Source organism: Prosopis cineraria, unplaced genomic scaffold, assembly GCF_029017545.1.
Source record: "Prosopis cineraria cultivar Desert tree isolate PC_DT_omini unplaced genomic scaffold, ASM2901754v1 PC12, whole genome shotgun sequence".
Classification (NCBI taxonomy): Eukaryota; Viridiplantae; Streptophyta; class Magnoliopsida; order Fabales; family Fabaceae; genus Prosopis; species Prosopis cineraria.
Genome location: NW_026555343.1, coordinates 15,075,941 through 15,093,307, shown reverse-complemented (window position 1 = coordinate 15,093,307; position 17,367 = coordinate 15,075,941). Strand labels below are relative to the sequence as shown.

Here is a 17,367-nt window from a genome sequence, read left to right as displayed (position 1 = left end):
GAGACTTGGCTTCTTCAAAGATTGTCAATCCTTCAAGTATTACTTCCAATTCTTCTGGGCCTATGGCTTGCATATGCCAAATGGGTACCTGAAGAAGAAACAACTCAAGAAGTATCAAACTAAAACAAAAGCACTAAACAAAGACAAAATAAAAAATCTAGAACTAATATCTACAAAGCTCAAGCGAAATCTAATATCACTAGTCTAAGGTTGATCAAATATTTTCAAAAGCAAATTCCCGACAACGGCACCAAAAACTTATTGCTCACCACAAGTGCACGGGTTGTAATAAATAATATAAAATGAGTAGAGTATCGTTCCCTCGAGGATTTGTTTAAAAAAACTATAATCAAATAAAAGACTAAGTAAATTTGATCAAGTTGAGCTACACATAGTTAGGTGAAATAATTTTGCAAAATGAAAACTAACACTAGAAAATAAAGAAAAGTAAATGATTCACAAACTTCAAACACAATTTAGAATTTAAGATTATTTATCCCTCTTGCATTTTATAACATCAAAATTACCTCCTCTCATAAATGCTTTTAATGAAAATAAATGCTAACTTAGGGTTCTAAAAATACTTGGGCAAGCTCTCTCAAGTCATGAACAAGTATTTAGTTAAATTAATTGCTCCATCTCTTGTTACAATTAAAACTCAATTTTGAATACCAACCCTAATGTGGCTATGCAAGGCTAGCAAGTATATCTCTATCTTACTAGCAAACCATCCATTCAACATGCAAATATCAAGGTTTTACACAATTTTACTCAAATTCTACCCTCAACCTAGCCCTCTCAAGCATCAATTAAGCGAACCCAACATCTAAATGGTGGCAATCAAGTAGAAGCATTAAAAAAAGAGTAAAATAAACACTATATATCATTAATCACAAAAAGAGAGGAGAAATATAGTATTAATCCATACAAGGGTTTCAAATAATCCTAGAACAAAAAGGTTTAGCTACTCATAATCATCCACAAGCTACAAATATACAAAATAAGTGAACCCATTTTAGATTACAAGAGAGGAAAGAGAAAAGGAATAGAAAAACCGAAGAAAATAAGCTCCAAATATCTTCAAAGCTTCAATCTCTTGATCCCAACTCTTCCAATGCTCAAACCCTGGCACAACCAAGCTCCAAATATGTTTAAAGTTTAAAGAATCTGTTCTGGGTCGAGCTCTCATCTTATATGTATTCTAGCCAACTAATTTCTAATAAATGAAACGCAGCGTTTTTCTGACAGCGGCGAAAGTTGCGAATGAAAGTCACGACTTTGGGATGACTTTGACAGTTTTGTACTATTTTTTACAACTAATAAGGATCACTCATTTTTCTCTTAATTTCTTCATTCAAAAGCCTTCCAAGAACATCCACAAAGCTCCAGAAATGCTTCTAATAAAAACTTTCAATCAAAATAACATGAAATTAGGCTAAAAAAGTAAATTAAAGCCAAGAACACAAGCCCAAAATAAAATGTACATTTTTTTAAATTGGACAATAAAAACATATACAATTGAATCAAATGGATTAGAATCTAAAAAAATGTGATGAAAAAATATGAACTTCTAGAGGTTAACACTAACCAACGAGGCATGAAGCCACGAAATCAACGTAGGATTAAACGAAACTAGTCATTAACCATGACATGCCAAGGACTAACGAAACTATCGTTAGTACCAGTGTTTGGTATAAAACCCTTCCATATCCATTTTTAACATGTGAGAAATTAGCACTATTAAAATATAATTTTTAATTTTTGAAATCAAACTCGCATGAATAGTTCTTAGCATCAAAACTTGCCAGGATAAATTTCATATCCAATGCTCAAACTTGCATTTATTAAAAAATAAAAATGGTCAATGTTAGTGAAAAATTATTTTTATCAATCTTGAAAATATATTTCAGAAGAGCAAAACATTGCATATCCATAAGAGAAATATTCTTCACCATTGTCTTATAACTAAGAATGAAGAAATTTAATTAAATAAGTAATCCCTAATCAACTTCCTTATCATTAGAGTAATCTATATAAAATATAAAATTTCAATAAGAAAATAGTTGAAAATTTAGTTGAAATGATATCCACTTACCTAAAGTTTCTCAGTGTACAATGTTCTCCTCTTACCACATTAATCGATTTTTCCTCCTTCCAACTTCCTATAGATATATTAAAGTCTTAATAACTTCTAACCATACTCAAAAACTCTCTTCCAACATTAATACCTCCTTTCTCTATATATACAATGATAATAAATTTAAAATTTTAAAACCTAGATTTCCGAGATTTACACACAAGTTCCCCATAGGCATAACTAATTTTCAATCTATTCAAAAGAACTTGTATTATTGAAACCTCTTATCATATAATTTATCAAAAAAAACTAATTTTAAAATTAAATTTCCTTTGCAACGTTCAAATTAATTCATAAATCAATAACACATACTTAAGTATATTTCTCATAAGAACCAATAAAATTTCAAAATGCAAATAAAATCAAGCAAAACACTTCCATTAAACATTTTATCGAACATCTTATAGGTATAATCATTAAATTTATATTATTCGTTTCCTTATATTATTCGTTTCCTTTTTTAATTTCACCTCTCTAAAATTTTATGATATCAATATTATAATCAATAATCTAATTAGTTTTCAATTAAAGCTCCAGCCTACAGCATCATCGTCATCTTCTTTTCTTCATATTTTGTTTTGCCAAATTTCATTTCCAGACAACAATCAGTTCAATTAAAGAAACAATACTATTCTTCCTCCATCATACATGATCAATATCTTAATTAAAAGAAAGAAAATTCCAGATTTCAACAACCCACACAATCACACGAACAGAGACTAAACGATGAAAGGAAGAGAGTTGAGGTTTACTCACCGGCAGAGCAAATGAGGCTGGACTAAGGAGAGGGATAAATCAATGTTTAAGTAGTCCAAACTCACAATGAGCTCACACACACAATCCAGTGCCAGGTAGAAAAAGGGAGATATCGAGGCTCTCACCAGCCACACATGCAAGTTGTGGATGCAAAACAGGGGAGAATAATCGGGTCTTAGTTCAGAAGATTAAAGACTGAGCAACGGTGAAGCATGCCTAAGCACTTGTCGGCAGTGGTCTGAACCACGATCAAAGGTTGGAGAGGACACAGAAGAGTTTCGATCTCGGACCCTTTCTGCAGCTCAAAACAAGTTCAAAGAAAGAGGAAAAGGAGAAATTGTGGTTTGAAGCCCATGTAGCAGTGGCTGGAATTCCTCCTCTACAGACACGTCGACAGCACTTGGAGATGGTGGGGGAGGAAGGAGAAGACGGGAGAAAATGGGTTGAGTTCTAGACTTCTCTACTTCCAGAACATGATCAGGAAAAAGAAGAGAATAGAAAAAAAAATACCTGAGCACTCTCTCTCTCTTCTGCACACACAGCACCAACTGAGAAGGAGCGAGTCAAATAAAAAGCTGATGGAGAAAATTATAAAACAAGAACCAATACTAGCTAGGAAAATGTTAAAAGAAGGACCTGTCAAATTTTTATTATTATAATATTTTTAAAATAAAATGTAAGAACTCTTTTAATACTTTTCTATATAAATAAAAATAAACTAATATTTGATTAAAATAAAGTTTAAATTTTAAACTTTCATATATATATATAATTAATATAAATCATTACTCTTTATTTATTAAAAAAATTATAATAAATAAAGAAATAAATATTAATTAAAAGAAAATTTTATTTAATTAAAAATTTAGAATCATTACCCTAAAAGAAAGAGGAAGTCGATGCGCCAAACAACATGAACGGAGGTGGGAGGTTTCAGCGCACCTATAGTCACCGGTGACAGCATCGAGGATGAACGATTAAGGGAGAATGAAGGGGAAAATGGGAGATGAAACTTCTGGATCCCAAATCTCTTTCTCTGCAGATGGAAAACACGCACAAGCCGAACAGAATAAAAGGAGAGAGAGAGAAAAAATCTATTGGATTTATTATTATTTTATCTGGTAATGGGCATTTATGTAATTTCACAATGCTACAATAAAATAAAATATCTGCTTGACACCCTAGATTTGAGCTCAAAACTGACAACTAAAAACTCAAAACAAATTCTACTAAGTTACTAGTTCACGTTGTTGTAACCATCCAAAATTTTAATTAAAAAAGTGAAAATATTTTATCCTTAATTTATAATTTATTAATTTTTTTAGGCTATTACAAATCAAACGTCAATTTAAATCAATAATGACTAGTAAATTTTATCCATAATATAATTATGAAATTACACAAATGCTATCTATCATCTAATTGTTTAAAAATACGTATAAATCATAAAATATGAAACGTTTGCATTAATAATGAAATTCAATTAAATACATTTAGAAACTTAATAAATGAATAACAAATTTTACTTTAATTTAGGAGAATTTATCAGAATGAATAATAACGTGGACACACAATCCATAAAAATAAATAATCAATTAAATGCAACTTAAGGCCGCGAAATAATCAAGTGTGGTTAGAAGCCATGAAACAAGCATGGGATAGGCCACGAAATAATCTAGCGTGAGAACAATGCTCACAAATATCCATCCCTTCGTTCCACGTGTGTTAACCCGCACACGGAGCTAGCACTTCCTACAAACATCCTGCTAATTAGGTGAACCATGGCACACTAAGGGCTAATGAAATTGTCATTAACATTCCAACATTCTGAACTCAATCCCCTTTAGTAAAAATCAAGCATGCATGGAGTAAGAAAATAGATTCAAAATCTTCTCTAACAAGTAACATCCACTATCGTTTTTCTATTGTCTGAATGTATTACTAATTTTTCCATACACAAGTTATTGCAATAAAATTTATATCAACGTAGGGATTAAATAATAAGCTGTTTGTGAGAAATACTAAGTTGTCATATATTTGCTTCAATCATTGCTTGTTAACACTATAAATCTTTAGTAAGATTGACATGTGTTCATAAACAAAACAATTATTAGAAAGAATAAGATTAACAAGAATATTTGTAAAATTTTATAAAGAAATATAATTTTTTAAATAATTGAATTTTATAAACATGTTACCAGAAGTTGATTTGGATACCCACTCACTTGAAGGTTTCAAAAACCTTATATTTAGGCTTCCTCAATTTTTTACTTACTCCAATGTTGCTCCAAATTAATCTATCATGTAAACCAACATTTTATGTCATTATGAATTTTTTTTTCTATAATAATCATTCTAAATTAATATTTAAGCTCTTCAATAACCCTTTTAAATTTCTTGTTAACCCCTTAACTCTTATCGAACCAGCCAATAACTTTTATCAAGTAATTTAAGAATACTTGGCAATATTTCATTTTAACCACCAACATAACTCTTATTCTAAACTTAACAAAATCGTAATTACTCTTTCATCTAATAATTCCTCTCTAGGTATTGCATAATTCCAATAAGTAGATCAAGTTACACATTACATGAAGACATATAATTTCTCAATTTGCCTGTATAATTCTTCTAGGTCCTACTATAAAATTTAATAATTTTATTTTCATCAATTTCTTCTTTCAATCATCCCTACAAGTGTTATAAAAACATTTATAATTAACTAAACTATATGACAAGCATCCAAGAAAGTGTCAATAATTTCCAATGTCTAGTTTTTACCAAATTTTTTTCAGCCTGGCATACTAAAATAATAGTATCCAATCGTATCCAATCTTTACCAACACAACACCTTAGCCTTACTACATATTGAAAACAGAGCACCACCTTCGGCAGTGGAGGAAAGAGAATGAATCACGTTGCTAATGCAATTGAAGGAATAGAAGGAAAAATCAGTGTTTTACCTCTACCAAAGAGCGCCTATAACTGCCATGCACAGAACTCACGGACCACCCAAAGACTAATCTAAGCGCCTCCACCCAGCTCTCCAAAAGGAGAAGAGACGGAGCAGAAACCATAGACCAGAAAATAGGAAGAAAGATCTTAAGCTTTCATTACACAAGGACGTTCAGCAGGTGAGGAATAAGAAAAACGAAGTCTAGTTGCCCACTTACCGCCAATAGCCACCACATTACCGAGAAAACCCACAAAAAAACTTTAATCTCCTTCCTCACCGTGACAGACGAACTAGAACAGAAAAAAAAAAAAAGGTGGCAACGACTACACAGACCGATGGCAAGAAAAGCAGTAGAGTATTATGCACCTCACGATGACACAGAACAGCAGCGATAGTAGGGAAAGAGAATCTGCAACTCAGCTCCCACAGTGGCTGGCAACGAGAACAACGAGGACGATAATAATTGAAGCAACAGCATCAACAAACATGCTCAGTCGACAGCGAGGTAAAGATATTGATAAGAGCTAGACAAAAGAACCGACTATAAAGATTAGAGAAGTGTATAAGGGCAGTGGAAAAAGAAAGTGCGATGCTGTATTTTTCCTTCATTCCAGCGAAGAGAAAATCTAATATAGGGATTTTTTTTTTTGGAAAAATTACAAGAAAGAACACGGAAAAAATCAGGAGAAAGGGTACATAAAATTTCCAAAATAGCACAGAATTTTTATATAATTTAAAACTAAACTTTTGCTCAAAAAATTTAGACTCCAGATCTTTGTGAAAATTTTTAACATATTTTCTTATAAACTGGCCCTTTCTAATTGCTGTAAAATTTATTTAAATAAAATATTTATTAGGAAAAAAATTTGTTCAATTTAAAATTTATGGTCACTATAATTGATCTTTCCCATCTTACACCAATTCAAAAAATTATTTGGTCTCTTCATTCATCCTCTAATTTTGATTTTGTGATGAATCCTCAACTTGAATTGAAGTTTCATTTTCTTTTTGCACACCAAAAGCATCACAAACTAATTCATGTATATTATCACTAGCCTCATTGCCTTGTTCTCTATTTCTTACATTAACTGGACCATTAGAAGAAGATACTCTAAATTTGGGTTTTTCACCATGTAAAACCCAACATATATATATCTAGAATGGAATGGTTTAACAAATAAATGATTCTGAACCTCCTCTAAAACATTCCATTTTTAAAATTATACTTAGGGTAATGGCAAATTATTTTACCCTCAACACCACTATTTGCAAAAATAAAATTTAAAAATCCTTTCAAACTATTCATATATTCTCTTGTGTTGCAAAGGATAAATATCCAAGATTTATCCATTTTCTATATAAAATAAAAAATATTTACAATTTATTATATTTAAGCATAAAATTTCAACATATTTTTTATTATTTAAAACAATATAAACAGCTTAAATAAAAATCTCAACATGCATATCATAAATTTAAGCATAGCTTAACTTAAACATTAATGTAACATTTAAATTATTCTATATAGAAAATAAAAATTTGTAAAAAAAAAATTTAAGCCTAACAAAATACTACTACATAAATTCACTACAAAAAAATATATTTTTGGCGATAACAAAAAATTACTGCCAAAAGTCTAAAAGTTGCTATTAAAAGTTTTAGCATCGATTTTTTGCCGTTAAAAAGTTATCGTTATAATAATCATAGCTAATAATTTTTGGTGGTGACAAATATTGTCGTCGCTAATGGTTTTTGTTACTAAAAGTATTTTTTATGGCAATACATTAAAAAGACTTTCAGTGGCAATATTTGTTGCTGCCAAAACTTTTTTTTAAAAAATAATAATTTATTTTATGTCACATCACTTTGCCATATAATGCCACGTCATCTGTCATATATGTGACAAATAATGCCACATCACTTACCATCTTTTGCTAGTCGCAAGCTACGTGTTTGATAAATGATGCCACATCAGCCCACCACTTCATGCCATGTCACACGCCATATGTGCACCTCTCAAGCCACTTCATGTGTTAGACCATCATCTCGTGATAGTCACTTGCCACGTGTATGCCTCCTCAAGCCACCTCATGCGCCATATCACATATTTGTTATAAAATATGACAAAATTAAGATTTGAACCCTTGACCTCTCTCACCTCCAAACCTTAAGTCCTTCCTTCTTTGTTAGTTGAACTGAAATGCATTTATAATTATTACATGCGAAATTAAATATAAGTTATGTAACTGCATACACATATATCAAATAATATATTATTAAAAGATATACATATGTTATATTTTATTTTCAATTATTAATATGACAAAATGATTTATATGAATATTTAAATTATAATTTTAATAAAATATTATTTTTTACTAGTAAATTTTATTTTTGTTAGGAAAATGAATACTAATAAGTTTTACAATATATGATAATTATAAAAATCTCATATGTGATCAACCTAGTTAACATCTAATCATCCTGAATCTAATAGCAAGGTGGATTTGAATAGTTATTGATATTATTCTTACTAATAATTAGTTATAAAAATATTATTAGTAACTTCTTTTTTTATAATAATGGAAACTTAATATACTAGGAGGAATTACATGGAATCCTTGTCTAAAAGTCATTAGAGCTCATTAGAAGAAGTAGATATCATATGTATATTAAGCTAAGTATCAAGTGCGCAATATGCTAAGTAGTCTACATTATCATTTGCATCTCATGACATTTGTACGATTTTAATATCCCAATGCCATTTATGTATTTGTATATAAGTAATAATTTATGTATGACTTAACCTAGTTATAATTGAAAGTAATAATCCATCAAAATTTTAATTTATCATATTAAAATACTAGCTTAATAACATAATTCTTAAAAAAATATGACCTCTATAAGTCTAAAAAAATCATGAATAATACAAATTAGAAATAATTTAAAAAAATACGAGCTATATATGTCCAAAAAAGATTTTATTAATTTTAAATTTTTAAAAATTTATCAAAATTTTTTTAAGAAATCAAATTATAATTTTAAAAATTATTTCATATAATTTAAAATTATATTTAATTTTATAAAAAAATTTTGGTGGCAACAAATGTTATTGCCAAAAGTGAATGATATAAATTATTTTTAATTTTTAAATTATTTTTTATAAAAATATCTTTAATGGTGACAAATGTTACCACCAAAAGTGAATTATATAAATTATTTTTATAAAAATATTTTTTGTGGCGATAAATATTGATGCCAAAAGTGGATAATATAATTTTTTTTATAAAAATGCTTTTAGGGGTGACAAATGTTGTTGCCAAAAGTAAATTATATAAATTATTTTTAATTTTTAAATTTTTTTATAAAAGTATTTTTGGTGACGACAAAGTAGACTTTTAATGGCGATATTTAATTATCACAATCAAAAATATATTTTTGATGGTAACTTTTGGCGGTGATAATTAATTGCCGCCAAAAGTCCAATGACGATTTTTTTAATCACCACTAAATGTCACCGCCAAAAATTATTATTTTTATAGTAATTCATGTCATACTTCATCTTAAAAATTAAATATTTTATTTTTAATTTTAAATATTTCATTTTTAATTCATTTTATTCATAGATATCAAATGCATATTAAAAAAAAATTAATAAATGTCCCACATAAGATGTTATATAATTAAAAAATGAAGTATAACATGAAATAAAAAATAAATTACGTCAAGTGTGCAATGAAATGCCAAATTTAAAATGACTTAGAGAAATACCCTGAAAAAAAATAATAAAATAAATTAAATACAAAAACAAAAATAAAGTAAATGGAAAAAAATGGAAAAAATATAGAACATGCGTACCTAAAATTAACACAAACGTGTAGGTGAAAATTACATGTTGGAGAGGGGCTATGAATAGAATGACCATGAGCCACGATTTTGGCATCAGCCATGATTTTTTTAGAATCAGTGGCTAGGTTTCTGACAAAACCATGACGAGCCAATGTTTTGCCAAAAATCGTGGCTTGTGAACCACGGTTTGTCAGAAATTGTGGCTTCATTTTTGACAAAACCATTTTAGCCATGATTTTTGGGAAAACCGCTGCTTAATGAGCCACGGGCTTTAATTAATTTTTGAAGGAAAAAAATAATAGCGATGGATATTTTCGCAAAAGGTGGGTTCAACCACAGTTTAACAAAAATAGTGCCAATAATCTGTTACTATTGCAGTGTTTTTTATAGTGGTGCAGCAAAAAGGTAGAAAAATAAAACTCTTTTGACTTCATCAAATTCGATCTCCAGACCAAATAAAAGAAGCTAATGCACACTTTCACTAAACCAATAATCTTTATTATCATAAACATTAATAAAATACACTTCAAACAAATTATTATATATTTATTATTTATTTTATTTATCAAGGTTATTACAAATCTCATTACAAAAAAAAGGTATTTGTATGCTTTTATAAAATTGTGGAGTGAAACTATTAATAGTGTTGCTTTAGGTATTAAGAACTTTTAGGGTGAAAGTTTTAGGAAAGTAACCTATTTGAAATAAGTTGTAATAAGTGGGAGCGCATAACATCCTAACTAATTTATTCAAAAAAAATTATTTTTTTAAAATTTATATTTTTTTAGACTATTTTAATAACAACTTTATTAAGTATGGGATATTTTGTAATTTAAATTTCTTTATATTTTTAATTAATTAATTAATTAATTTTGTAAATGCAAGCAATTTACTTTTCTTAAAATTTTTATAAACAAACTACTTTTCATAAGTAATTTTTTTTTACGAGCTATGCAACTTTTATCTGTTTGATATTAACGTGATAGTTAAAATATGAAATCCGATTACATGTTATCTTTACATGAAGACTTTTTTTATTTGAATTATGCACTCATGTCATGTTAAATGACTAATTAATGCTTATTTTATTTATATTTTTTTTCTTTATTTCCTTTAATTTTAATATAACATGTTATTTATTGAAAAAGATATTTTTGACTTTAGATGGTATCAAATCTGTATTTTGAGGTGTTCATTAAGGATTTTTATTGCTGAATTAAAGTGGAAGGATTATTTCAATCAAAACTTAATTTGATATATATTTAAACTTTGTATTTTTGTTTAAGCTTGATCCTAAATGCTCCACGTAAACTATAGATAAGATCCTCATCTTTCTTTTAAAATTATATATTTGACTTGATATTATAAATTACTATTGTAAAAATTTCTGGAGGTTTTATTTTTAGAAGGGGTTTTGCTGAATTTCTTTGTAAGTTTATGATTTTTAGTTTCTATGGAAAGTATGGTAAGAATTTCTGATTATCCTATTAATGTATCCAAATTATTAATTTAAGAGCTTCTCTTGTCTAGGCTTAAGGGATATAAGATTTGTGTGCATATCTTGTGCCAGTCGCACCCAGTTTTTGGGCTGTGACGGAGACCCAAAAGAAGGACACTCAACGATAGCATTTTCTAGCTACTTCTATTCGGCTCTCAACCTTGGATCTCTCTTTTCCAACACAATTTGGGGTTATTTTGAGAACGAGGCTTTGTGGACTCCAGGGTTTTGGACTTCCGCAGGAGATTTTGGGCTTTAGCAGGATCTTCTGTTCTGGGCTTGATCTTGTAATTCCTTTGTGGCACTACGAGGTACGGGTACTTTAAACCGGGAGGGAATCCTCTTCCTGGATTTTGCCAAGGTTTTTAAAGTTGAAGAATATTCCAATGGAGGGAGAAAGATACTACACACTCAAGGATTTAGGTATGCAGAACTTATTATAGTTCCTCATCATGTTACGTTTATGAGAACGAGAAATTTATATTTATTTATGTACTAAGATATGCATGTTTGTTTGAGATATATAGAAATCTTTAAAACATATACGTGCGCGCCTTTTCTACTGTTTTTGTTGTTTGTCATACATTTTGTCTTGTTTTCTTCAAACAAGTTGGATTATTGGCCAAAAACGATGGAAGAATCACAGCTGAACATATTCTTCAACATCACACAATCATGAATCATGTGACTAATAAACTGTGGCAGATTCGAGGGACTACAAAGAAATATATTTGGTCTTCAATTTGCTGCATTAAAGGCCCACATGGTGTTAGTGTACATGTTGAGGGTGTAAATGAAGCCCTAATAATTCATATTCAAGCTCAAATGCATGCCTTTACATCCCGTGAAAGTTTGAGCATGTGTGTAATAACTTAAAGTTTTAAGAAAAATAAAATAAAGTAATAATAATTAAATTAATTAAATTAAAATGTATGGTGAGGTTTTTAAATGTATTTTTATTAATTTTTGTGACGTTACAAGAGGTATATGTTGTCCTTGGGATTTAGATTTTTTAGTTGACTCATTGTTAGTTGAAATCATATCCACGGATTTGATACTATATTTGCTGGTACTGCTTAGTTAACTTTTAGAAAATTATTGCAGGGTGCGTGTTCATATATTCTTTATGTTTTCTGCCGATTTTATGTGGCTGTGACATGTATTTGACTATGATCTTCTAGCATTATATTAATTGATAATTTTTATTGTTATTAGTTTAATATCTTAATAAGTCATTCCTCACCTCCGAATTCCTAAGGGTGGATCAATTATTGTTGAGTTAATTAGTGTTCAATTAAATGCAATGGGAAATTAGTACAGTTGGAGGGGGGGAAAAAGGGAAGGAAAAAAAAAAGTTACTTGTTGCACATGCACCATTATTTGCGTGCATTTTTCACTTTTCTTTTCTAACCATTTGTGTTTTTAGATTTTTAAAGTAACTTTTGGGAGAAAAATTTGACCATTCCTTGATCTCATATCAATACTCTTCTTAGGCTTTTCCTTTAAATGTAACGTGGCTTGGTGCATTTCGGCTGTCACTTGTATTTTTGACTCTTCATATAGTCTTATTTGGGTGGATATGACAAAGAGGAGAAGGCCACAAGAGCTGATGATTCGGCAGCTCTAAAATACTGGGCCCCTATCCCAATGTTAAAAAACTGGTAAAAAAGAAAAGGTAATGGGCTTTTGGTTATTTTCTCTCACCAATTTTTATTAAAAAAATTAATTTTTTAATTTTTTAACTTTTAAATCACTTGTAATTCAATCTCTCAACTGATTTATTATAACTCAATCTCTCAATTATGATTTACCCATAACTCAGTTTCTCAACTTTTGAATCACTTATAAATTAGCCCCTTAACTTTTATTAATTTTTTTTCATGTTACCTTATATCTCACATCAATAAGAAAGAAGATGATATTTTAAAATAATATATGAATATTTTTTTATCCCTCTTATTTGATAAGAAAATTTTTTAAAAAATTAAAAAATAAGAACTGAGTTATAGAAAAATGAAAAATTGAAACTAAATTACAATAAATTATAGTTGAGAAATTGAATCATAACTCGAAATTAAATTATAAATAAATTAAAAATTAAAAAATTAAAAGATTAATTTTTTCTTCTTCCTCTCCTCTTGCATTCGGTGGCTTCAAACAGACAAAAAGAGAGAGAGAGAGAGAGTGTGTGTGTGTGTGAAAACGCGTCTTGCTCCACTGCCTTTCTCCTCTTCGCTGTCGTTCTTCATTCGTCTCCCACCGCTGCGGAATTATCTATTACCCTTTCCCTCCGCGGTTCGTTTGTTTCTGCAGCGTTGGATGGTTGAGTCTCTTCCCCTGTTTCTTTTTGGTTTCACGGTTGATGAAGATAAACGTGCGGGAGTGTTCAGCGTTCATCTCTTCTTCCTCCTCTCCGTTCATCTATTGCCAGCAGCTGTGGGAATCATCGTCCGTCTACCACTGTGATTGATTGTTCCGTAAGCTTGTGGTCTTCTCCTCCATTCTTATTATTGCTGATTTTTTCCTCTGTCGTTCATGTCGTACTGTGGCTGTTTCTATTTCCTTCTCCTTCATTCCTTCTGTGTGCTACCGGTGGGTACGCAGGTGCTGTTTCCATTGCTATAGGTGATTCAATCTGCTGGTTCTTCCTCCTTCCCCTGCTCCGCCACCGGTCTGTTCTGCTTTTCTTGGTCTCGCGTCATCCCTGTTCAAGAGTAGGTGCAGAAATTTCAGCTCCCTTCCTTTATTTCTACATTTGGATTCTTGGTGAGTTGAACCCCATCTCCCTTCTCTCCTTGCAATAGATATGTGCGTGTGTGTTTTGATTGACTTGTTATGGAATTGATTCTTGATGGAAATTTGCTTACGTTGAAGTAAAAAGATTGGGGATGCCTAAATATATATATATATATATATTGAAGTATTGATAATGTATATTTGGGAAGAGATTTTGAAGAGGAAGGAATTTTGTATTATAGTTTGAATATAGACGCACATAATGTATTTGCTAAAATGTTTAAAAGAAGAGTTTGGTTGGAATGGAATAAATTAAGCATATTCATTATATGAATAACTGAAATTTGGATTTAGATTATTTAATCTTCATGTTGGAAACTTAGAAGGGTATGAATATAACTAATATATATATATATATATATATCCATTATGGTGGAAAGTTTGGGCTATTAAAGTGAACTTGATGCTTGTATTAAAAAAAATTAAAAGAAAAGGAAAAAACAGGTAGATTTCTTTTAGATTTGATAATGTTAAGACAAACGATTAATTATGGTGATATATATTAGTGGTTAAATTTCATTGTTGCTTTGTACATGAGAAAATTGGGTTAAGCTATATATATTTTTTAAATTTGTTTTGGACTTTGAATTGCGAATGTGTTCTTTAAGTTGTTGATTAATTGCCTCAAATATTTTAATGAGTTTGTGTTGAGGTTATGAAGTTTTGTAAGTGTAAGAAAAAGGACACTTTACATGTTTTGGATAAACTGTATTCATGAAGAATTATTGAAAACCTCAGTGATAAATTATGTATTGGTTATAAAGGGAAGATGGTATGAGTGCAATATAAGGATATCATTGTGAGCTGGAAAAAGAAATAAGATTTCTTTAAATATAGTTATAGGGTCAATGACAAATATTGATTGAAGAATTTTTGATAAGTTCTAGATAAGATAATGGGTTAATAAATTTTTTGTAGTATATGAAATAGATTTATTGTTAAATAAAGTTATTTACTCTTCTTGTCTAAGTAATAGTAGAGCCGATAATTTGGGCCAAGCTCGACGGGCCAATCCGAATTTCTTAAAAAATTTAGGGCCAAGTTCGAAAAAAAATTAATTTTTTATTGTTCGAGCGTATTCGGGCCACCCGAATAAGCCTGAGGAAATTCAGGCCAAGCCCGATTGGGTTTGGGCTTGGCCCAAATACCCGAATAAAAAAATAAATTTTTAAAAATATATAAAATATGATAAATATTAATTATTTTTTCAAGTTTTATATCATTTTATACCAAAATACTATATATATGAGTGTTTTAATATATTTATTTTAAAAAAATTAAAAATAGTTATATTTCATATTTTTATTATTTTTAATCAATAAAATATCTCAAAATAATATTTAAAATATATTTTAATATTAATTTTTATATTTTAAGACCCAATTTTTTTTAAAAAATTGAGTCCTATAAATCATTTGCGTAAAAAAAAATAATTTTATATTTTTTTATAAATTAAGATAATTAATTTTAAAGTAAAAATAAAAATAAAAATAATTTAAAAAATAAAAGTTAGACATATACGAATTTCTGACTCTACTACTAGATAAACATAATAAATAGAGTAATATTCTTGAATAATTACTTGGTTATTATCTATGCTAAACTTCGTTAAAAATTAAGAATAAACTAGAGTAAGAATCCCTTATATATAAGAGTTAAACAATATAAAAAGTTAAAGAAAAATAATTTAAAAAAATAATATTTTACTCATAATTAAATAAATTTTTTATATATAATGATAGCAATTTTTTTTATATTCATAAAAATGAAAAGTATAATTTACCTAAAAGTTATTAAAAACTTTGAACTAATCAGGATAATAATTTTAAGTTAGTAGTCTAACTGTAATTGAATTGAGATTAATTTAATCATAATTAAAATAATATAATTTAATTAAAATATATAAAATATTTATATATAACTATGATAAGAGCAATATTTAAATAATTAAGACATTAATTTACAAATAAAGGAAATATTAATGAATAAATTATATATAATACAATAAAATAATAACAGAGCTACTTAAGTATAAAGTTGATAAGTTATTTTTTATTTTATTCTTTTAAAATTAAGATAATATTTTACGCTTAATAGAATTATTTAAAAATTAAAATTAGTTCAAAAAATAAAAAAATACTTTTAAAAATTTTTAGGTATTCGGGCTGGCCCGAATAAGCTTGAAACCCAAAGGTGTTAGGGCTGGACTTGGCTATATGGGCTTTTTAAAAGGAGTAGGATATTTTAAGCTCGATCCGAATAAGCCCGGCTCGTCCGAATTACCAGCTCTAGGTAATGGAGTAGCAAAAAGGCAATTGAGAGGTGTTTAGAAGGAGAAAATTACTATCTTGTGAGTTTTTTAGGTAAGTGAATAGTATTTTAATGATTTGTTATCAAACTTTTTTTATTAAAAATATTGTTGTAGCATATTTATATGCCATATTCCTCTATTTATATAAACCTTTTGATTCCTAAATGTGTGTGTGTGTAAATGATAAATAAATGATAAAATGTTTTTAATTTAATCTTACCTAATGGTTTATAATCTTAATTTTATTATTGATGATTGAATTTGAAAATGTTTTCTATATAAATGAATTTTATAGAAATATTTGGGATGATTTTCTTCAAATAAGTATTCGAAGGCAATTGCTATGATTAATTTATATGTAAGAGAAATCATATTGATATTATATACATGCATGTTTGATTTTAAATGTGGGATTTAATCAGAACGTTAATTGCTAATAGCAGTTTCGTTAGTCCTTGACGCACCATGATACATCTAGCTAGTAGGGTGTTTAAAAGGTGCTAGCCATGTGTGATGGCCAACGTATGTGAAATGAAGGGATGGTTATTCGTGATCATAATACTCACGTATGATTTCATAAGTTTTGTGCCTGTGTTTGATTTCATAGGCTTGTACTCGCGCTTGTTTTTATGGCTTTAAGCCACACTTAATTATTTACTCTTACAAACTGTGTGTCCACACTTGTTAGTTAGTTACCCTCGTAGACTTTTGTTCATATTTGTAAATCGTTTTGATAAAGTTCTACTAAAGAATGAGTTTTAAAATTTATTTTCCTTGAATTTTCATTGTTTTAAAGGAAAAGATCCTTTTTGACTTATATGGATTTATATTTAACTCTGTAATTCTCCAGTGTTTAAAGCATACGTTTAAGGTTAAAAGTGGAACTTGAAATGCTAATCATTTTTCTTCTAAATTTATAAATTCATGATTTATACATTTACATGAATATTGATATATGAGATACGTGTTTTTATTATTTCAATTGACTATTTAATGAAGTTTATAATTGATTCATTTATGCTTTTTCCATTAAATTCCTACAATGATAAATTGAGACATTATTT

The 17,367-nt window shown here is 28.8% G+C and overlaps 1 long non-coding RNA gene across 1 annotated transcript; it reads right to left on the bottom strand.

Annotated features, from left to right (window-relative positions):
- Positions 1-899: 899 nt before the first annotated feature.
- On the bottom strand, positions 900-3,919 carry LOC129287563 (uncharacterized). The gene is made up of 3 exons (XR_008587734.1): positions 3,772-3,919; positions 2,894-3,441; positions 900-1,125 (listed from the first exon to the last, which is right to left on the bottom strand). It is a non-coding gene; the product is annotated as an uncharacterized LOC129287563 (long non-coding RNA).
- Between the last annotated feature and the right edge of the window lie 13,448 nt (positions 3,920-17,367).